Source organism: Cherax quadricarinatus, chromosome 57 (assembly GCF_038502225.1).
Source record: "Cherax quadricarinatus isolate ZL_2023a chromosome 57, ASM3850222v1, whole genome shotgun sequence".
Taxonomy (NCBI): Eukaryota; Metazoa; Arthropoda; class Malacostraca; order Decapoda; family Parastacidae; genus Cherax; species Cherax quadricarinatus.
This window is the reverse complement of record NC_091348.1, coordinates 7,145,603-7,166,215: the sequence shown is the minus strand read 5'-3', so window position 1 is coordinate 7,166,215 and position 20,613 is coordinate 7,145,603.

Sequence of the window (20,613 nt, the reverse complement as noted above, 5' to 3'; positions counted from 1 at the left end):
TGAGCTCTTCTTGCCACCTCAGCCAGTGTGTCCACCATTCTTCTGTTACTCTCTTCATATTCCTCTCTTGGCCTCCTGCAGTTCTGTGGTGGATTATACATCACTGCAATGACTACCTTGTGCTCCCCAGACTGAAGTGTACCAGCTATGTATTCTCTTTCTCCAATCTCGTCTATGCTTCTCATTTCCTCAAATTTCCATCAGTGTTTTACGAGCAGTGCAACCCCTCCTTTCCCTCTTCTCCTTCTATCTTTCCTCAGGATCTGATATCCTGGTGGGAAGACTGCATCTGTTAATGTCTCAGTGAGTTTCGTTTCAGTGACTGCTATGATGTCTGGGGACTTCTCATTGGTTCTTTCATGCCACTCCTCATATTTGTTCTTTATTCCAGCCGTGTTTGTGTACCAAACCTTCAACTTGTTACAAAACTGTGGTCCTGGGAGGATATTGGGGTTGGGAGAGCAGGAGCCCTGATGGGGCCTATGAGGGGGTTGTGGTGGGGGCAGAGTTCCCATAGGGGGGTTGCTGTAAGGTTGGAGTTTGTGGTGTGGGGGTGGGGACAGAGGGATCGGTGTGTGATTGTTGGCTTAGATTGTTCAGTTGCCTTGGGGGTTGTGATTGGAGTCCTTCTGCAGGTGTTTCTGGGGGGTGTGTTTGCCCTTCCACCTGTGTCTGGGTTATTCTGCTTCCCTTTGTCACTTCCTCCCATTCCTCCTTTCATTTTTGCACTCTCTCTTTCAGTATTCTCCTTTCTTTTTGCATTCTGTCTCAGTCGAGGTACACACTCTGGAATTCCAGTTTGTCTCTCAGCCGTGCTTTCTCTTGCACGATCATGGTTTGGGTTGATTCTGCCTTGAAAATTACTTTGAGAGGCCGCTTCCTTCTTGCAAACCCCCCAATTCTCCAAAAATTTGCCACCTGGGTCATGTCGCCCTCGCCTATTGCCTTCATGATCCCTTCAATCGCTTTTATCTCCTCCTGTTTTCTTTCCTCGTAGGTTTCCCTTTCGGCTTCCTGGAGCCCATAGACAAAAACTGATCTCTTCCTTTCTTACTCCCACTGTGTCTCCCATTGCATCCTCTGAGGTGTTTTAGTTCCTTCTCTTGGAGCATTCCTTCCTTCAATCCCTTCCCTAGCTGAGGCCCCATGCTCATTGGTCTGTCTTTCCTGTTCAGCTGTTCCTGGCCCCTGAAGGAGTCTGGTAGAGTCCCTGCATATATACTAGTTCCTTCAATGTCTCCCGACCTCTCAGTTGTTCCTAGTGCGCTCCTTGTCTTTGCCTTGGCCCCGTTTGGGTCTGACAGGACCTTTGTATACAGTATAGCTTCCTTCCTCCCTCCAGTCCCCTTGTCTGTGTCTGATGTAGAAGTTCCTGATGTTGTCTGTACTGTTATCTTTTTCTTTAAGCTGTTTTAGATTACTCAGTTCCTCTTCTAAGAGCTGTATCTTGGCTTCTGCTACTATGGCATGTTGCTCCCACATTCTGCTCTCTGCAGCTATCATCTCCTCCATCCTCTTTCCAAGCTCTTCTAGCTTCCTTCGAGTCTTCCTCCCATTTTTTGAGCTCTGCGTCCCAATCATCCTTCCCAGTTTTGTGTGTGTGTGTGTGTGTGTGTGTGTGTGTGTGTGTGTGTGTGTGTGTGTGTGTGTGTGTGTGTGGGTGTGTGTGTGTGTGTGCGTGTGTGTGTGTGTGTGTGTGTGTGTGTGTGTGTGTGTGTGTGTGTGTGTGTATGTATGTACGTGTGCATGTTTCGTAGTAATACAACTGATGGAGGATCAGCCTCGTTGTGTGCGCTCGATGTACTTAAGACACATGTGTAACAGTTTACCATTTTTATTCCGAAACGTTTCTCCTACACAGTAGGCTTCTTCAGTCGAATGTAGAGATAGATGAAGCAGTAGAGATGTTAAGGTGATGTAATCAGTCCATTTACCCTCGAAGGCGTAGTTTTGAGGTGGTCAGTCCCTCAGCCTGGAGAAAAGTTTTGCCAGACTAATATAGGAAAGACAGATTGAACAGCAGGAGGAACTTGCTATGGAAATTACAACCAGAGTCAACATTAACTTGATTCCTAGTAGTTATTTTAAGCATTTTGAAAAACTATTAATAAAAAATTTTTTATTCTATTCTGAAAAGAAATAAGGTAAAGAATAAGAGAGAGAAAGAACTGTGCATATAAATGATATAAGAAAATGTTCAGTGGATTTTGACATTCAAAAACACACAGCAGCACATAAGCGAATTTGGGAAAACAACTGAAAAAGCCTGGCACAAGATGGTCAGAATTTTTCATTTTTGATGTGACTTGTGGCAATGATCAAGAGGCAGAGACAGAGTTCAGCACATTCTCAAAACCCTAACACCATTAACACCCTCAACAGGCCCAGGAGCTATAGATCAACAGCCTCAAGAGGCACAACAGCGGTAGATCATCAACCTCAAGAGGTAGAGGAGCTGTAGAACAACGAACTGAAGAGGTAGAGGAGCTGTAGATGAACACCATTTAGAGATATTACTGTTAATACATTCTGTGTTTCATACACAATATTTTTATATAAAATAACAGACCAAAGTTCTCTAGAAATCCTTACATTTCTCTAGGTAGGACACAGTAGTGTTGAATGTTTGAAATCTGTGAAACTAGTTATTCTCGAGTTACAACACGTAAACCAATGATCCAATTTGTTTAGTAAAACTGACACTGTGTCACATACACAATCTAAACTCATTCGACAAAATTTCCATGAGTGCAATGCCATTCTTTTGAGTTTGAAGCCGATCAGGTGAAGCATTCTCATGTAATATCATAGAACCAGTATTACAATTTGATTATTGAAATTTGTGAATCTAAACTTTCAGAATTCGATAAAAATTCGAACTTCCTTTATAACAAAATACATCACAGCCGAAAGTTTGAAGCCGATCAAAAAAGTCATATTATACTTACGGCAGAGAAACCATTAATTTCACATAATATATTCACAGTGTAGAATAATATTTAATCTTACTTTTGGTTAGAAGAATTAACTTTCAAAGCTTCTAACCGGTCAAAAGTATAGAAATTATCTAACGAAAAAAAAAAAACAGCAAATAAATGTGCTATGACAAAAATTAAACTTTTAAGTCGGATCTACTGATGAGACGAAGCCTTAACTAGTTATCACATGGAAACTAGTACACTCTTAGGCATTCATAACGTTGGTATATCGACACCAACACAACATCAGCAACATGAACCTTCCTCTAAGGCACATCAGCAATAAAAGTTTGAAACCTATCACAAGAAGCATTTCTAAACTATCTTGAGCAATTATTTTGTTTCCTTCTCTTAAAGGAAGAAAAATGCATTTTAACAGTCAATGTGGGCACTGTGTTACGAGGGAGAAGATAATATGAATATGGCACCAATTAATTTCCTACCTCCTCCCCACCTCCTTCCACGTCAAAAAATGTACTCATCTAACTGGGTTGCAGGGGTCGATTCATAGCTCCTAGCCCGCCTCTTCATTGTGTGCTTACTGAAGCTTAAGTTAAGATAAGACTTGTTGAGATTTTTAACCTGAGGGAGAGTTAGCAACCCAAGATAATAACAATAATAACGCCTTTATTTACTACAAGTACATGTACAAGGTATACAGTCCTAGCTGACATCACTGATATACTACTATACAGAAAGCCCCTTGTTATGCAGAGCATTCCGGGTAAATTACATCAGTTCTGTCCCAGGATGCGACCCACACCAGTCGACTAACACGCAGATACCCATTATTACTGAGCATGGACAACAGGTGTAAGGAAACACGCCTAATGCTTCCACCCTTTACCGGGAATCGAACACGGACCCCTCACCGTGTGAAGTGAGAGCTTTTGCCACCAGGCCAAGAAAGTCAGTGCATCATCGAGAACTGTCTTATTTCCATTGAAGTTCTTTAATCTTGTCCCCCGGGATGCCGCCCACACCAGTCGAATAACACCCAGGTACCTACTTACTGCTAGATAAGCAAGGACAGCAGGAAACATGCCACAGGAGCTTCGCTATTATGGAAAACAATTAACCAAAGTTATGTGAAATTTGTTGATTGTGATTTTCAATTATATAAATTTTGAAAGGTTATGTTGGTATGGTAGATCAGGTATGAGGCAAAATTTTAAATATAGAATTTAAGTTAGTTTTCCCTGGGGGGTGGAAAGGGAACTGGTGGCAAGGGGGTGCCGAGGGTGGGGGACAGGGGGGAGTGGAAGGCAAAGGGATGAAGGGCAGGTGGAAGGAGGGCAGGGGGATGGAGGGCAGAGAAATGGAAGGCATGGGGAACGTAAGGCAGGGGGTAAAGAGGGCAGGGGAAGGCACAGGGATGAAGGGCAGGGGGAAGGAGGGCAGGGGGATGGAGGGCAGAGAAATGGAAGGCATGGGGAATGTAAGGCAGGGGGTAAAGAGGGCAGGGGTAATGGAAGGCAGAAGAAAAGGACAGCAGGGGGAGGGGCATGGAGGAAGGGGTAGAGACAAATCTTCAGTCGATAAATAATTTCCCACAAATATTTACAGATTACAAGAATTAGAGGTAAACAAAATTAAACAATAAAAAAAAAACTCAAAAAAAAAAAAAACCTCAGCCAAACTGACTTAAGTAACAAAGGAGCTGATAATGATTATTTTTGATTTGTAAAGAAAGGAACACACAGAGATGTGGGTGAGCACACACAGCCGAGCACATCACATACAAAAGAAAATAGCCTGGTGATGACGATGCGATGATTATTATTATTATTAGCAAAACTAAGCGCTAAACCCCACACGGGTCATGCAGCGCACCGACATGATGTAGCCAAAGTCTTTCTATAATAAACTTCCTGAAATATACGTACGTGTATTTTCCACACATCACCTACAACAGTAACTTAAAGCGTAGAGAAAATTTTCGTAATACAAACATGATCCAGAAAGTCGGACACACGGCTGACTCTCCCTCATACGATCTGTAGTACAAGAATGGTATACAATACCGACAAGATGAAATTAAGACATGTGCAACATCTGGGTATCTTTATAAAGATACCCAGATGTTCCACATGTCTTAATTTCATCCTGTCGGTATTGTATACTGTTCTTGTACTACTCGTCAGACACTGCATCATTATCGAATCTTGATTCTGAGGACATGTACATAACCTTCTTCACGGACATGACAACTACTAACTCATCTCTTTGGGTATGACCTACTTCCACTGGGGAATGTCGCCTACCAGTTACTTGGCTAATGGGATTTAAAGCCTATCAACTACATGAGGGTCATTAAGGCCGCTAGAAACTTGTTTACCTCCAGTTAAGGACAATTTCATCCCTAAAATGAGGAATAAAGTCATACAACTCATACACCTCATACACCTCATACACCTCTCGGTGTACATAATCTCTGACAATAAAGAGGAACGGATGCATAGTTAGGAACGTGTATAGTTAGTGGGTTGTTTAAAAATAATTTCTGCCATAATATCAGTATTAACGTACGAGCTGGTATATGAACATTGGTATGTATGTATATGTGTGTACGTAAAATTAAGTCCTTTCTAAAATTTTCTCTTATACATTTAAAGATACATATTTCATTTATGATAATGTAAAAATTAATAATTCTGTACCAAAAGAACCTTAGAAAACTTACCGAACCTTATTATAACAAGCGCAATTTAATTTAGCCTAATCCAACTAAATATATTTTAGATAAATTTACTGTAATTTAATAACAAACATAATGAAATATATTTTTCTCGTTAGGTTAGGAATGATTTTTACGAAATTTTTGCATATAGTACAAATTTTCGCTTGTCTTATTCGCCAAGAAGAGTGTTGCTATTTAAGTAAAAAATAGAAAGTTTTACCTATTCGGCAAGACATATATATATATATATATATATATATATATATATATATATATATATATATATATATATATATATATATGTCGTGCAGAATAGGCAGAACTTGCGATCTTGGCTTAAATAGCAACACTCTTCTTGCCATATAGGACAAGCGAAATTTTGTGTATGCAATAATTTCGCCAAAATCATTCTGAACCTAACGAAAAAAATACATATCACTATGTTTATTTAGTATTAAATTATTGTAAACAAATCTAAAATATATTTAGGTGATACACAAATAACCCGCACATAAAAGAGAGAAGCTTACGACGACGTTTCGGTCCGACTTGGACCATTTACAAAGTCACATATTTATTTAGGGTTAGGCTAAAATAAATCGTTTTTCTTATAATAAGGTTAGGTAGGTTTTCTAAGTTTCTTTTGGAGCAAAATTAAAAATTTTTACATTAACATTAATGAAAAAATATATCTTTAAAATTATAACAGAAAATTTTAGGGAGAACTTAATTTTAAATGAGTTCTTGCTAATTGACCAGTTTTACATATTCGGCACGACATATATATATACCTGCCGTTTTCCAGGGAGGCAGGTGACCTAAAAATGAAGTATCACTTTCACCGTCGTTCATTCAATCACTGTCTTCCTAGAAGCGTGCCGATATCACATCTCAGATGACCCTCCGACTCCTTGTTTTTTTTCTCTCTCTCATATATATATATATATATATATATATATATATATATATATATATATATATATATATATATATTTGTGTGTGTGTGTGTGTGTGTGTGTGTGTGTGTGTGTGTGTGTGTGTGTGTGTGTATGTGTATGTGTATGTGTGTGTGTATGTGTGTGTGTATGTGTGTGTGTGTGTGTGTGTGTGTGTGTGTGTGTGTGTGTGTGTGTGTGTGTGTGTGTGTGTGTGTCTCTCTGTGTATGTGTGTGTGTACTCACCTAGTTGTACTCACCTAGTTGAGGTTGCGGGTGTCGAGTCCGAGCTCCTGGCCCCGCCTCTTCACTGATCGCTACTAGGTCACTCTCTCTGAACCGTGAGCTTTATCATACCTCTGCTTAAAGCTATGTATGGATCCTGCCTCCACTACATCGCTTCCCAAACTATTCCACTTACTGACTACTCTGTGGCTGAAGAAATACTTCCTACCATCCCTGTGATTCATCTGTGTCTTCAACTTCCAACTGTGTCCCCTTGTTACTGTGTCCAATCTCTGGAACATCCTGTCTTTGTCCACCTTGTCAATTCCTCTCAGTATTTTGTATGTCGTTATCATGTCCCCCCTATCTCTTCTGTCCTCCAGTGTCGTCAGGTTGATTTCCCTTAACCTCTCCTCGTAGGACATACCTCTTAGCTCTGGGACTAGTCTTGTTGCAAACCTTTGCACTTTCTCTAGTTTCTTTACGTGCTTGGCTAGGTGTGGGTTCCAAACTGGTGCCGCATACTCCAATATGGGCCTAACGTACACGGTGTACAGGGTCCTGAACGATTCCTTATTAAGATGTCGGAATGCTGTTCTGAGGTTTGCTAGGCGCCCATATGCTGCAGCAGTTATTTGATTGATGTGCGCTTCAGGAGATGTGCCTGGTGTTATACTCACCCCAAGATCTTTTTCCTTGAGTGAGGTTTGTAGTCTCTGGCCCCCTAGACTGTACTCCGTCTGCGGTCTTCTTTGCCCTTCCCCAATCTTCATGACTTTGCACTTGGTGGGATTGAACTCCAGGAGCCAATTGCTGGACTAGGTCTGCAGCCTGTCCAGATCCCTTTGCAGTTCTGCCTGGTCTTCGATCGAGTGAATTCTTCTCATCAACTTCACGTCATCTGCAAACAGGGACACCTCAGAGTCTATTCCTTCCGTCATGTCGTTCACAAATACCAGAAACAGCACTGGTCCACTGGTCCCATCGCCTTTGAGGTGTCAAGATCACTTAAGAGCTTCTTCACCTCCTCCTCAGTTGTTCGTATGTCATCCAACACTTGTTGGTATATTCCCTCTTGATGTTCCCTTCTGTGCTGTCTTCCCACAGCCCTTCCTGTCTCTACTGTAAAAACTTCCTTAAATCTCCTGTTCAGCTCCTCACATACCTCCTGATCATTTCTTGTGAGTTCTCCACCTTCTGTCCTTAATCTGATCACCTGGTCTTTGACTGTTGTCTTCCTCCTGATGTGGCTATACAACAGTTTCGGGTCAGTCTTGATTCTCGATGCTATGTCATTTTCATACTGTTGCTGGGCCTCCCTCCTTACCTGTGCGTACTCATTCCTGGCTCTGCGACTGATCTCCCTATTTTCGTGTGTTCTCTGCCTTTTGTACTTTTTCCATTCTCTATTGCACTTTGTTTTTGCCTCCTTACACCGTCGGGTAAACCAGGGGCTTGTTCTGGTCTTCCCGTTGTTACTGTTGCCCTTGGGAATGAACCTTTCCACTGCCTCCTTGCATTTTGTTGCTACATATTCCATCATTTCATTTACTGGCTTTCCTGCCAGTTCTCTGTCCCACTGGACCTCCCGCAGGAAGTTCTTCAACCCTATGTAGTCCCCTCTTTTATAGTCAGGCTTTTCCCATTCTACTCCTGTTATTCTCTCCACTTGCAGCTCTACTATGTATTCAAAGCACAGAACCACGTGGTCGCTAGCTCCTAGGGGACTCTCATACTTGATGTCCTCAATGTCTGAGCTGCCCAGGGTGAACACAAGGTCCAATCTTGCTGGTTCATCATCCCCTCTCACTCTGGTAGTGTCCTTAACATGTTGGTGCATGAGGTTTTCCAGCACCACGTCCAACATCCTGGCTCTCCATGTTTCGGGACCCCCATGTGGCTCCAGGTTTTCCCAGTCAATCTCCCTGTGGTTGAAATCCCCCATAACCAGCAACTTTGCTCTGCTGGAGTGAGCTCTTCTTGCCACCTCAGCAAGTGTGTCCACTATTGCTCTGTTGCTCTCTTCATATTCCTCTCTTGGCCTCCTGCAGTTCTGTGGTGGATTATACATCACTGCAATGACCACTTTGTGTTCCCCAGACTGAAGTGTACCTGCTATGTAGTCTCTTTTTCCCGTCTCATGTGTGTGTGTGTGTGTGTGTGTGTGCGTGTGTATATGTGTACTCACCTAGTTGAGGTTGCGGGGGTCGAGTCCGAGCTCCTGTTGTGTATGTGTGTATGTGTGTATGTGTGTATGTGTGTGTTTGTATGTGTGTGTGTGTGTGTGTGTGTGTGTATGTGTGTGTGTGTGTGTGTGTGTGTGTGTGTGTATATGTGTGTGTGTGTGCGCGCGCGCGCGTGTGTGTGTGTGTGCTATTTCTGTCTTCAAATCAACACTGTTATTGAACTACATTATAAACTTATGGTGCACTGTGTACCAGTTGTGTGTGGCGGCTGGAATTATGGGATGCTCAGCTACTGGATATTTATATCTATATACATCCACTACTTATGTATATTGTTTAATTTAATTTAACCTTTCCTACCCTAACCGAAAATTACATAAAATTTGTGAAATATTTCGAGTGGGAAGAAATGAACGAAGGGCCAATATATGCGCACTGTGGGTGAGAGGAAGCGCTTTGCTATTGTGTAACTTGCCCTTATGTACCCTTTTAGGTAGTGGTACGCGAGGGTAGGTGGTGCAAGTGTGGTGAAGGGCTTGACTGCCAGCTCACCTCACCCCTCCCCCGTCCCCTCACCTCACCACCCTATCCACTCCTGAGGGTCAGGGGAGGATATCAGCTTCATTGATTTTCAGTTATCCACTTCCACCTTAAATAGGATTTTCAGTTATCCACTTCCACCTTAAATAGGATTTTCAGTTATCCACTTCCACCTTAAATAGGATTTTCAGTTATCCACTTCCACCTTAAATAGGATTTTCAGTTATCCACTTCCACCTTAAATAGGATTTTCAGTTATCCATTTCCACCTTAAATAGGATTTTCAGTTATCCACTTCCACCTTAAATAGGATTTTCAGTTATCCATCTCCACCTTAAATAGGATTTTCAGTTATCCATTTCCACCTTAAATAGGATTTTCAGTTATCCACTTCCACCTTAAATAGGATTTTCAGTTATCCATTTCCACCTTAAATAGGATTTTCAGTTATCCATTTCCACCTTAAATAGGATTTTCAGTTATCCATTTCCACCTTAAATAGGATTTTCAGTTATCCACTTCCACCTTAAATAGGATTTTCAGTTATCCACTTCCACCTTAAATAGGATTTCTTGACGATATCCTCATTGTCCTTCTACAGTCTCCCACCTCCGGCTGACACATCACAACACCTTCTATGGGCCACATCCTGCCTGGTGGTATATAATAGGGTATTTTATCTTTTATGCCCAATATGTAACTTTCTTCTAGAATATACCAGCAGTACACTGCTGATGTATTCATTGTTGCTAAATTAAAAAGATCTCCAACTAGTCCCTTCAATACCAAGTAGTTAATTAACACACAATCGTTGTTACATTTGTCGGTATCATCATACCATTGATCAATCGCCAGCTCCTGTGATTGTCCCAGGCCTATCAACTGTATTAAGCTCAATTAGGTCGCGAGTCATCTGTACATTAACATCAAAAATACTTTGAGATATAAAACGGAGATTGCAATAAACACTCAAGGTATATCAATGTTTATTTGTATGAAATATTGATCTCGTGGGAATTAACATAAGGAATGATATAGGCTTATTTTATTACGTTAATTTCCATACGTAATTCCCAGCGCCATTTACTTAACACTACTTGTATGCTTACAATTACTATTTCCAAATTTTAAGTTACGTTAATAAACGTAGAAATATTTCTCCTACACACCTGTCAATGGTGGGATGCTCTTTTCTCTCCAACACCTGTCAAGAATCGGGTGTTGACTAATCCAACACACCTGAATGTGGGAGCTAAGGGTACCCCCCTCCCTTGTAGCACACCTGTCCTACACCTGAAAGCATAATATTTGTCAGTTAGTATTAATTTTTGTAGTTTCTTTCTGCCTTATTCAGGCAGCTATACTTATTTTGTGTGCGACTAAGGTAGACATCAGAACTCTTACAGAATATGTATAAAACCTTTAGAAAACTGACAAGATGATAAATGACACATTTGTGCAACATTTTGGTATCTTTATTCTGGAAACGTTTCGCCAGTCAGTGGCTTCTTCGGTCTGATGCAGAGAAAATAACAAAAAAGGCACAATACCGTGACTGGAACGATGCACAAATAACCCGCACATAGAAGAGAGGAGCTTACGACGACGTTTCCGTCCGACTTGGTCCAAGTCGGACCGATGCGTAGTCGTAAGCTCCTTTCTTCTATGTGCGGGTTATTTGTATATGGAGCAGAGAAAGGTGGAAGATGAGGAAGACTTTGAGGTAATCAGTCCCTCAGCCTGGAGTTGATGTGTTCAGTTCATTAAGATAAACACAGCCAGATTTCATATCTGTAGTTTGGCTCTGTAGATAAAGTACTGTGTACTCTGATGCAGAATATATATATATATATATATATATATATATATATATATATATATATATATATATATATTTATATATATATATATATATATATATCAGCCGTGCCGAATAGGCAGAACTTGCGATCTTGGGTTAAAAAGCAACGCTCATCTTGCCATGTAGGACAAGTGAAAATTCAGTATGCAATAATTTCGCAAAAATCATTCGGAACCTAACGAAAAAATATATTTCACTGTGTTTGTTTAGTATTAAATTATTATAAAAAAATCTAAAATATATATAGTTGGGTTAGGCTAAAATAAATTGTTCTTGTTATAATAAGGTTAGGTAAGTTTTCTAAGATTCTTTTGGTGCAAAATTAAAAATTTTTGCATTAACATTAATGAAAAAAATATATCTTTAAACGTACAAGAGAAAATTTTAGAACGGACTTAATTTTAAATGAGTTCTTGCTAATTGACCAGTTTTACATATTCGGCACGACATATATATATATATATATATATATATATATATATATATATATATATATATATATATATATATATATATATATATATATATATATATTCTATAGTTAACCATATCCATCAAAAACCCATCCGCTGACAAGTCAGCTTCCAAATATCTGAAAGCATTCACTTCTTTCATAATCCCTCCCTCCATATACATATATGTTGGCTGCTCCCAACTCCAGCCTTGGCACACGCCTCGACCCACAGACCATTCGCATTGGTGTTGCCCTTCGACTTGCCGCCCCTATTCTCTCCGAACACAGGTGTATTTGTGGCAGTGAAGCAGCAGACCGATTCGGGTACCATGGTCTTGTGTGCCGTAAATCCGAGGGAAAGATTGCAAGACATGAGGAGGTTAATAACTTTATCAAGAGGAGCCTCACAACAGCCGGATGCCCAGCAGTAAGGGAGCCACCCCAACTATGCAGATCTGATAGCAGCCAGAAGCGTCGAGATGGCATCACACTTCAAGCCTGGACAGACGGGAAGCAGGTGGTGTGGGACTACACATGTGCATCTACCTTGGCTGATACCTATCTCCAATACACCAGGGAAGAAGGAGGGGCAGCAGGCAGCTTCAGGGAGTCCCATAAGTCTAGAAAATAAGGAGAACTTACCCATCATTATAAGTTTTTTCCCATAGGCTCAGAGACCCTTGGCTCATGGGGAAATAATGCATCTAAGTTCCTTAAGGAGCTAGGCAAAAGACTCATCAGGGTAACTAGGGATCCCAGGGCAACTAGTTTTCTGTTCCAGCGACTCAGCGCTGCTGTTCAGAGGGGTAATGCCTGCTGTATTTTGGGCACGCGCCCCAGCTCTGAGGAGCTGGATGAGATTTTCGCATTATAATCAGTGATAAACACGTAACTATATGTACTAGACATGTATCTCTCACATCTCATGTACTGAATATGCCATCATTATATCAACAATGTATCTCTTAAACCTTTTTGTACCATATTATGTAATAAAATATACCTATTGGTAAAAAAGAATGAAAAGATGGGGTGGTAGGGAAAGTGGAATATTCAAACAGCTTCAGGAAGAAATCCAAATATTCTTCCTTGAAGCCTTTTTATCCTTATATATATATACATGTATATATATATATATATATATATATATATATATATATATATATATATATATATATATATATATATGTCGTGCCGAATAGGCAGAACTTGCGATCTTGGCTTAAATAGCAACGCTCATCTTGCCATATAAGACAAGCGAAAATTTGTGTATGCAATAATTTCGCCAAAATCATTCTGAACCTAACGAAAAAAATATATTTCACTGTGTTTGTTTAGTATTAAATTACTGTAAACAAATCTAAAATATATTTAGTTGGGTTAGGCTAAAATAAATTGTTCTTGTTATAATAAGGTTAGGTAAGTTTTCTAAGATACCTTTGGTGCAAAATTAGAAAATTTTACAGTAACATTAATGGAAAAATATATCTTTAAACGTATAAAAGAAAATTTCAGAAAGGACTTAATTTTAAATGAGTTCTTGCTAATTGACCAGTTTTACATATTCGGCACGACATATGAGTATATATATATATATATATATATATATATATATATATATATATATATATATATATATATATATATATATATATATATATATATATATATATATATATATATATATATATATATATATATATATATATATTATATATATATATATATATATATATATATATATATATATATATATATATATATATATATATATATATATATATATATATATATATATCGGCGACATCTGCGACACTTCCTTACATGTACGGTTTGATTAAAACCTACAAGCCAAGTTTTCCTGCAAAACCAATTATTATAATGTACTGTAGGATCAGCATCATATGCCTTGTCAAAATGGTTAGTTAAAATTTTAACTCCTTTGCTTGGCAACATTTCTGAAGCTCACTCACAGAACAATGTTGATCTCATCGACAAATTGCAAAATATCAACATGTCTAATAATTTTACACTTTTGATGTCACTGCGTTGTTCACGAGAGTCTCTGTTCCCGACTTGCTATCTTATTTGGAAGAAGAATTAGATGAGCTCTCTTTGCCTTTGATAAAAATACCATTACTGAACATAAGAACATAAGAAAGAAGGAACACTGCAGCAGGCCTACTGGCCCATGCTGCACAGGTCCATATCAGCCCCCGGCTTAGATCAATGGCCCAGACAGTCAGGTTACCTCCACTTAAGGAAGGAGCACGGCGTTTGACTCAGTAGCACCAGCTAGTCAGGTCCAACACCCACCCATGTATTTATCTAACCTATTTTTAAAACTACACAACGTCTTGACTTCTATAACAGTACTCGGGAGTTTGTTCCACTCATCCACAACTCTATTACCAAACCAGTACTTTCCTATATCCTTCCTGAATCTGAATTTTTCCAGTTTAAAACCATTGCTGCGAGTCCTGTCTACGCTAGATATTTTTAGCACGCTATTTACATTCCTTTTATTCATTCCTGCTTTCCATTTATACACCTCTATCATATCCCCCCTAATTCTACGCCTTTCTAGAGAGTGAAGATTCAGGTTTCTGCTAACCAGAACTCCTAAATCCTTTTCATAATCAGTAATATCAAGGTCTACATTATTTAGTTTATTTGTGGCATGGTTATTATTCTTCCCAACATTTAGAACTTTGCATTTGTCTACATTTAACTGCATCTGTCACTTCTCCGCCCATTGCATCAGTCTATTCAAATCATCATGGAGTGCTCTAATGTCCTCATTAGAATGAATTAGACGGCCTATTTTGGTGTTATCAGCAAATTTACTTATGTCGCTATTTATTCCCTCATCTATGTCGTTTACATAAATTGTGAACAACAAGGGGCCCAACACTGACCCCTGTGGTACACCGCTTGTGACGTGCCCCCCATTCTGATTTCTCCCCATTTATGCAAACTCTCTGCTGCCTATTTGTCAGCCATGCCTCTACCCAGGAAAAAATTTCTCCTATTCCGTGCGCCTTAAGTTTCCTCAATAGTCTCTGATGTGGAACTCTATCGAAAGGTGTGTGTAATTGATTGCAAGTTCAAGTTTGAGGGGAAATACTATGCTCAAAAGCAGGGAATGGCTATGGGTAATCCGTTGTCCCCTTTATTGAGCAATCTATATATGGAATTTTTCGAGGCTAGACTGTTGAAAGATATCCTGCCATGTAGAGCTAAATGGTTTAAATAAGTGGATGACATCTTGTGTCTTTGGCCAAATAGTATGACCCTTAATACATTTTTACTAAAATTTAACGCTTTAGTCCCGTCTATTAAATTCACCGTGGAGAAAGAGGTGGACTGTAAACTTCCATTCCTAGATGTGTTGATACACCGGGTTGATAGAAAGTTTAAGTTTGCAGTATATAGGAAGGCCACCAATGTGTGCTCATACATTCACTACTATTCCAACCATGAGACGAAAGTTTAAAGGAATGTATTTCTTACTATGTTTCTGAACGCCTATAGAGTTTGCAGTCCGTAGTTCCTAGATGAAGAAATTAGGAAAATATTTGACAATGGCATGAAACTGCTGTATCCTAAGATGTTTATGGAATCTGCCTTGCTGGCAGCTAAGAAAACTTATTATAGAACAGATCCTAGGTGTTGTACCGTGATCCGAGGACATACGATGGTGTGGATGCCTCGGAGCTAATTTCATTCTACTCTCCGTTTGGTGTACTAGCCTCCACGAGCAGTATATATATAGTATTGTAACCACGAACGAATGAAATTTAATCAATAACAACACTGCGACCAGCCGGGTGATTAAATACCACTCGTTCGTGGTTACAATACTATATATACTGCTCGTAGAGGCTAATACACCAAACGGGAAGTAGAAAGAAATTAGTTCTGAGGCACCCACACCATCATATATCCTCGGATCACAGTACATCACCTAGCTCTGCTGGGTGCGTGATTCTTGTAGGATTGTATGGTCGAGTGGGTTAGAGTGTTGTGAATTTTCGTTCATCGAGGCGAGCTAAAACAACGTGGGTTTGATCCCCGGCTAGTTGCAGTGTTGTTATTGATTAAATACTACTCGTTCGTCGTTACAATATCGTATATATATATATATATATATATATATATATATATATATATATATATATATATATATATATAATGCAATAAGATCACAGTACACAGGTGATTTCAGAATATGCAAAATAACCACTGTGAAAGAATAGAGAAATTCCAAGTGCTTTCGTGACTCCTTGATAATGTGAGTAGTCACGAAAGCGCTTGGAATTTCTCTATTCTTTCATAGTGGTTGTTTTGCATATATATATATATATACATGTATATATATATATATATATATATATATATATATATATATATATATATATATATATATATATATATATATATATATATATGTCGTGCCGAATAGGCGGAACTTGCGATCTTGGCTTAAATAGCAACGCTCATCTTACCATATAAGACAAGCGAAAATTTGAGTATGCAATAATTTTGCAAAAATCATCCTGAAACTAACGAAAAAAATATATTTCACTGTGTTTGTTTAGTATTAAATTATTGTAAACTTATCTAAAATATATTTAGTTGGAATAGGCTAAATTAAATTGCGCTTGTTATAATAAGGTTAGGTAAGTTTTCTAAGATTCTTTTGGTGCAAAATTATAAATTTTTGCATTAACATAAATGAAAATTTTTTTTTTTAAACATATAAGAGAAAATTTTAGAAAGGACTTAATTTTAAACGAGTTCTTGCTAATTGACCAGTTTTACATATTCGGCACGACATATATATATATATATATATATATATATATATATATATATATATATATATATATATATATATATATATATATATATATATATATATATATATATATATATATTTGTAACCACGAACGAGTAGTATTAATCAATAACAACACTGAGACTAGCCGAGGAACCGAACCCATGTCGTTTTGGCCCACCTCCTGGTCAGCGAAAATCACACATGATGCTCTAACCCAGGGCCAAAACGACCTGGGTTCGAATCCTCGGCTAGTCGCAGTGTTGTTATTGATTAATACCACTTGTTCGTGGTTATAATACGTAAAAATTATATGCTGTTCGTGGGGCTAGTACACCAAACGGGAATAAAATGAAATTAACTCCAAGGCATCCACACCACCGTATGTTCTCGGAAGACGATAAAATACCTAGCTCTGCTGGGTCCATTATTCTTGTAGGATTGCGTGGTCCCGAGGGTTAGAGCGTCATGTGTGATTTTCTCTCACCATGAGGTGGGCCAAAACGACATGGGTTTGAATCCTCGGCTAGTCGCAGTGTTGTTACTGATTCATACCACTCGTTCGTGGTTACAATAATATATACATATATTTGGGTCACCTTTAATGCTAATTGTAATACCCTCAGAGAAGTGGATAAAAAGGCTTCGAGGGAAAATATTTGTATTTCTTCATGAAGCCATTTGAATATTTCACTTCCCCTACCAGCCCATGTTTTTATTTTTTTTTTACCGATAGGTACATATTATCACATAATATGGTACACCAGACTTAAAAGATACATTACTGGTACAAAGATGACATATACAGTACATGGTGCAGGGAGAGTGATCCAGTAGCGGCCAGTGAAGAGGCGGGGCCAGGAGCTATGACTCGACCCCTGCAACCACAACTAGGTGTGTAAATTACCCAGGATAACCCCTGCAAAAAAAGTCGAAAACGTTATCAGTTTCCACTGTGGAATATGAACCCTGTGAGTTTTTATATTGAGTTTAGTCCACACTGGGGTTAATAATACAATGAAAGTTTTCGTTATGCTGTGAGATGACCCACTGGGGTGCCCACTACCCAAGAGTATTATTAAGAGGCACTTATTGCCACTGTCTACTACAACCAGTTGCTGGCACCGTATATACAACCAATCACTGAACGAGCAGGTAGAAACCCGGCGTGTTATTGGCTGGCGTAGCAGTGACGTAGGGCATATCTTTGGCCCTCTCAGGTATGCTGGGGTCAAGGCACTTCCCCAGGGCCCCCATGGCACCTCCCCGGGGCCCCCACGGCTCCTCCAAGGGGCCCTCATGGCACCTCCCCAGGAAGATCACTTTCCCTAGTCATGGACCAATCGGCTTCCACTCTTAGCAGAGCTCGAGTTGTAACTGGTGGAGAGAGGTCATCGCTGGACCGTTGGCGTGACCTCGGGTCATGTGAACGTCTGTGGTCACGTGATCCAGGGTCAGTGATGAAACAAGCGAGCAGCAGCTTGCGCATCCTCGACCTCAGGCGGCTCTCTTCCTTTCACTAGACCACACACAATATTTCGCTCGCAGACCGTAACGTTTCGCTCACCCGCCGTTCCTCTTGCACCCGACGTGATGAGTATTTGTTGGCGATGCATGAAACTAAGAGACATGATCAAGACTCCATTGATACCTAGTGTTTAGTTTAAAATGCGGTATAGGTACCCTGATGTTGTTACCTATGTACTGTTGTAACCAGCAGGTTGCCACCCTGGCTGCCACCTTGCCACCCTTGCTGCCACCCTAGCTGCCATCTACTCTCCTCCCTGCCACCCTCTCTTCCACATAGCCTTCAGTTTTCTCCTCCTCCTCTTCCTCCTCCACCACTGCCTGTGCAACTCTTGGTATCTAAGCTGAGAAATGTATCGCCTGCACAGCAGGCTTTATCAATCTAATAGGTACAATAGGACGGTGAATTTTATACAGGAGCCAGTGGTCGAGGTGGAGATGTCCTCACAGGAGGATGGGGCCACTTATTCAAAATTTCTCTTTATCAAATTTTTGATGAAATTATACTACTGAAGTAATGTGCAACTTAATTGGGACAGGAGTAAATTTTGTGACTATCTCATATATCTTAGTCTTCTGCTTAATTAATGTAGTTTGGGTTCTTTTCTTTTAAGAAGAGTATGCTGCCGACGTATGACAACCACCCAACTGTGGTCTTACCCTGCGACTCTCGTCAGTGCTACAACAGCTGTTGTTCTGTAAGGCTGTTCTTGAAAAGCATGCTCCACGAGTGAATGTGGTTTCGCCAAATTCTCTTCAGTTCATGAGTACTACTGATATTCATGATGAATGTTACACTTAGGAAGCATGCAAGTATTGTAACTCTTAGAAGACATACTGATTTGAGTATCAGACAGATCGCCGAAAATTTGAGCCTAGCAAAATCAACTGTTGGTAGGATTCTGAAAAGAGCTGATGACACTGGTGATTGTGGAGCAGCCGAGGAAAATGTGGAAGAAAACGCGAGACAACTCAAGATGACAAGGTTATCATAAAAAATAGTGTAAGGCCCCCTCCCCCCCCCCCAAAAAAAAAAAAAAAGCAGCAAAGATCTACATAAATGTTGATTTTTCAACTGCTCGACAAAGGTTCCTTCAAGTTGGCAGAACTGTCAGAAAGCCGGTAAAGAAACAATTATTAACTGCTTTGAAAAAAAAAGCGGCTGCGAGGGCACTCGATCATTAGGAAGGGACGACTGATGAATGGAGAAAAGTTATATTTGCAGATGAGGGCATATTGAAGTACCTGGGTACAGATCAGTGGTAATGAGACGGAGCAAAGGCGACCATTTTCGGAATGGACACAGTCAACAAGCACCAAAAACATTCATCTCTTTCGGGGCAGTTTTACTGCTAAAGGCCTTGGACGGCTTGTTATTGCTGCTGCTGTTGGTGCTCCTGCTGGTGGTGGTGGTGTTGCTGCTCCTGGTGCTGCTGGTGATGGGGCTGCTGGTGCTGGGGCTGCTGGTGCTGGGGCTGCTGGTGTTGGGGCTGCTGGTGCTGGGGCTGCTGGTGCTGGGGCTGCTGGTGCTGGGGCTGCTGGTGCTGGGGCTGCTGGTGCTGGTGCTGCTGGTGCTGGGGCTCCTGGTGCTGGGGCTGCTGGTGTTGGGGCTGCTGGTGTTGGGGCTGCTGGTGCTGGGGCTGCTGGTGCTGGGGCTGCTGGTGCTGGGGCTGCTGGTGCTGGTGCTGCTGGTCCTGGTGCTGGTGCCACTGTTGGTGCTGGTGCTGCTGGTCCTGGTGCTGCTGCTGCTGGTGCTGGGGCTGCTGGGGCTGCTGGTGCTGGGGCTGCTGGTGCTGGGGCTGCTGGTGCTGGTGCTGCTGGTGCTGCTGGTGCTGGGGCTGCTGGTGCTGGGGCTGCTGGTGCTGGTGCTGCTGGTGCTGGGGCTGCTGGTGCTGGGGCTGCTGGTGCTGGGGCTGCTGGTGCTGGTGCTGCTGGTGCTGGTGCTGCTGGTCCTGGTGCTGGTGCCATTGTTGGTGCTGGTGCTGCTGGTCCTGGTGCTGCTGGTGCTGGTGCTGCTGGTGCTGGGGCTCCTGGTGCTGGTGCCACTGTTGGTGCTGGTGCTGCTGGTCCTGGTGCTGCTGGTGCTGGGGCTGCTGGTGCTGGTGCTGCTGGTGCTGGTGCCACTGTTGGTGCTGGTGCTGCTGGTCCTGGTGCTGCTGGTGCTGGGGCTGCTGGTGCTGGGGCTGCTGGTGCTGGTCCTGGTGATGGTGCTGGTTCTGGTGCTGGTTCTGCTGCTGCTGGTTCTGGTGCTGGTTCTGCTGCTGGTCCTGCTGCTGGTGATGGTGCTGCTGCTGGTGCAGCACCACCAACAACAGTTTCATGCTTCATAAAGTGCAATATAATTCTCCTCCATTGTTGCTTCCTCTTACAACGTAGCATCAACATGC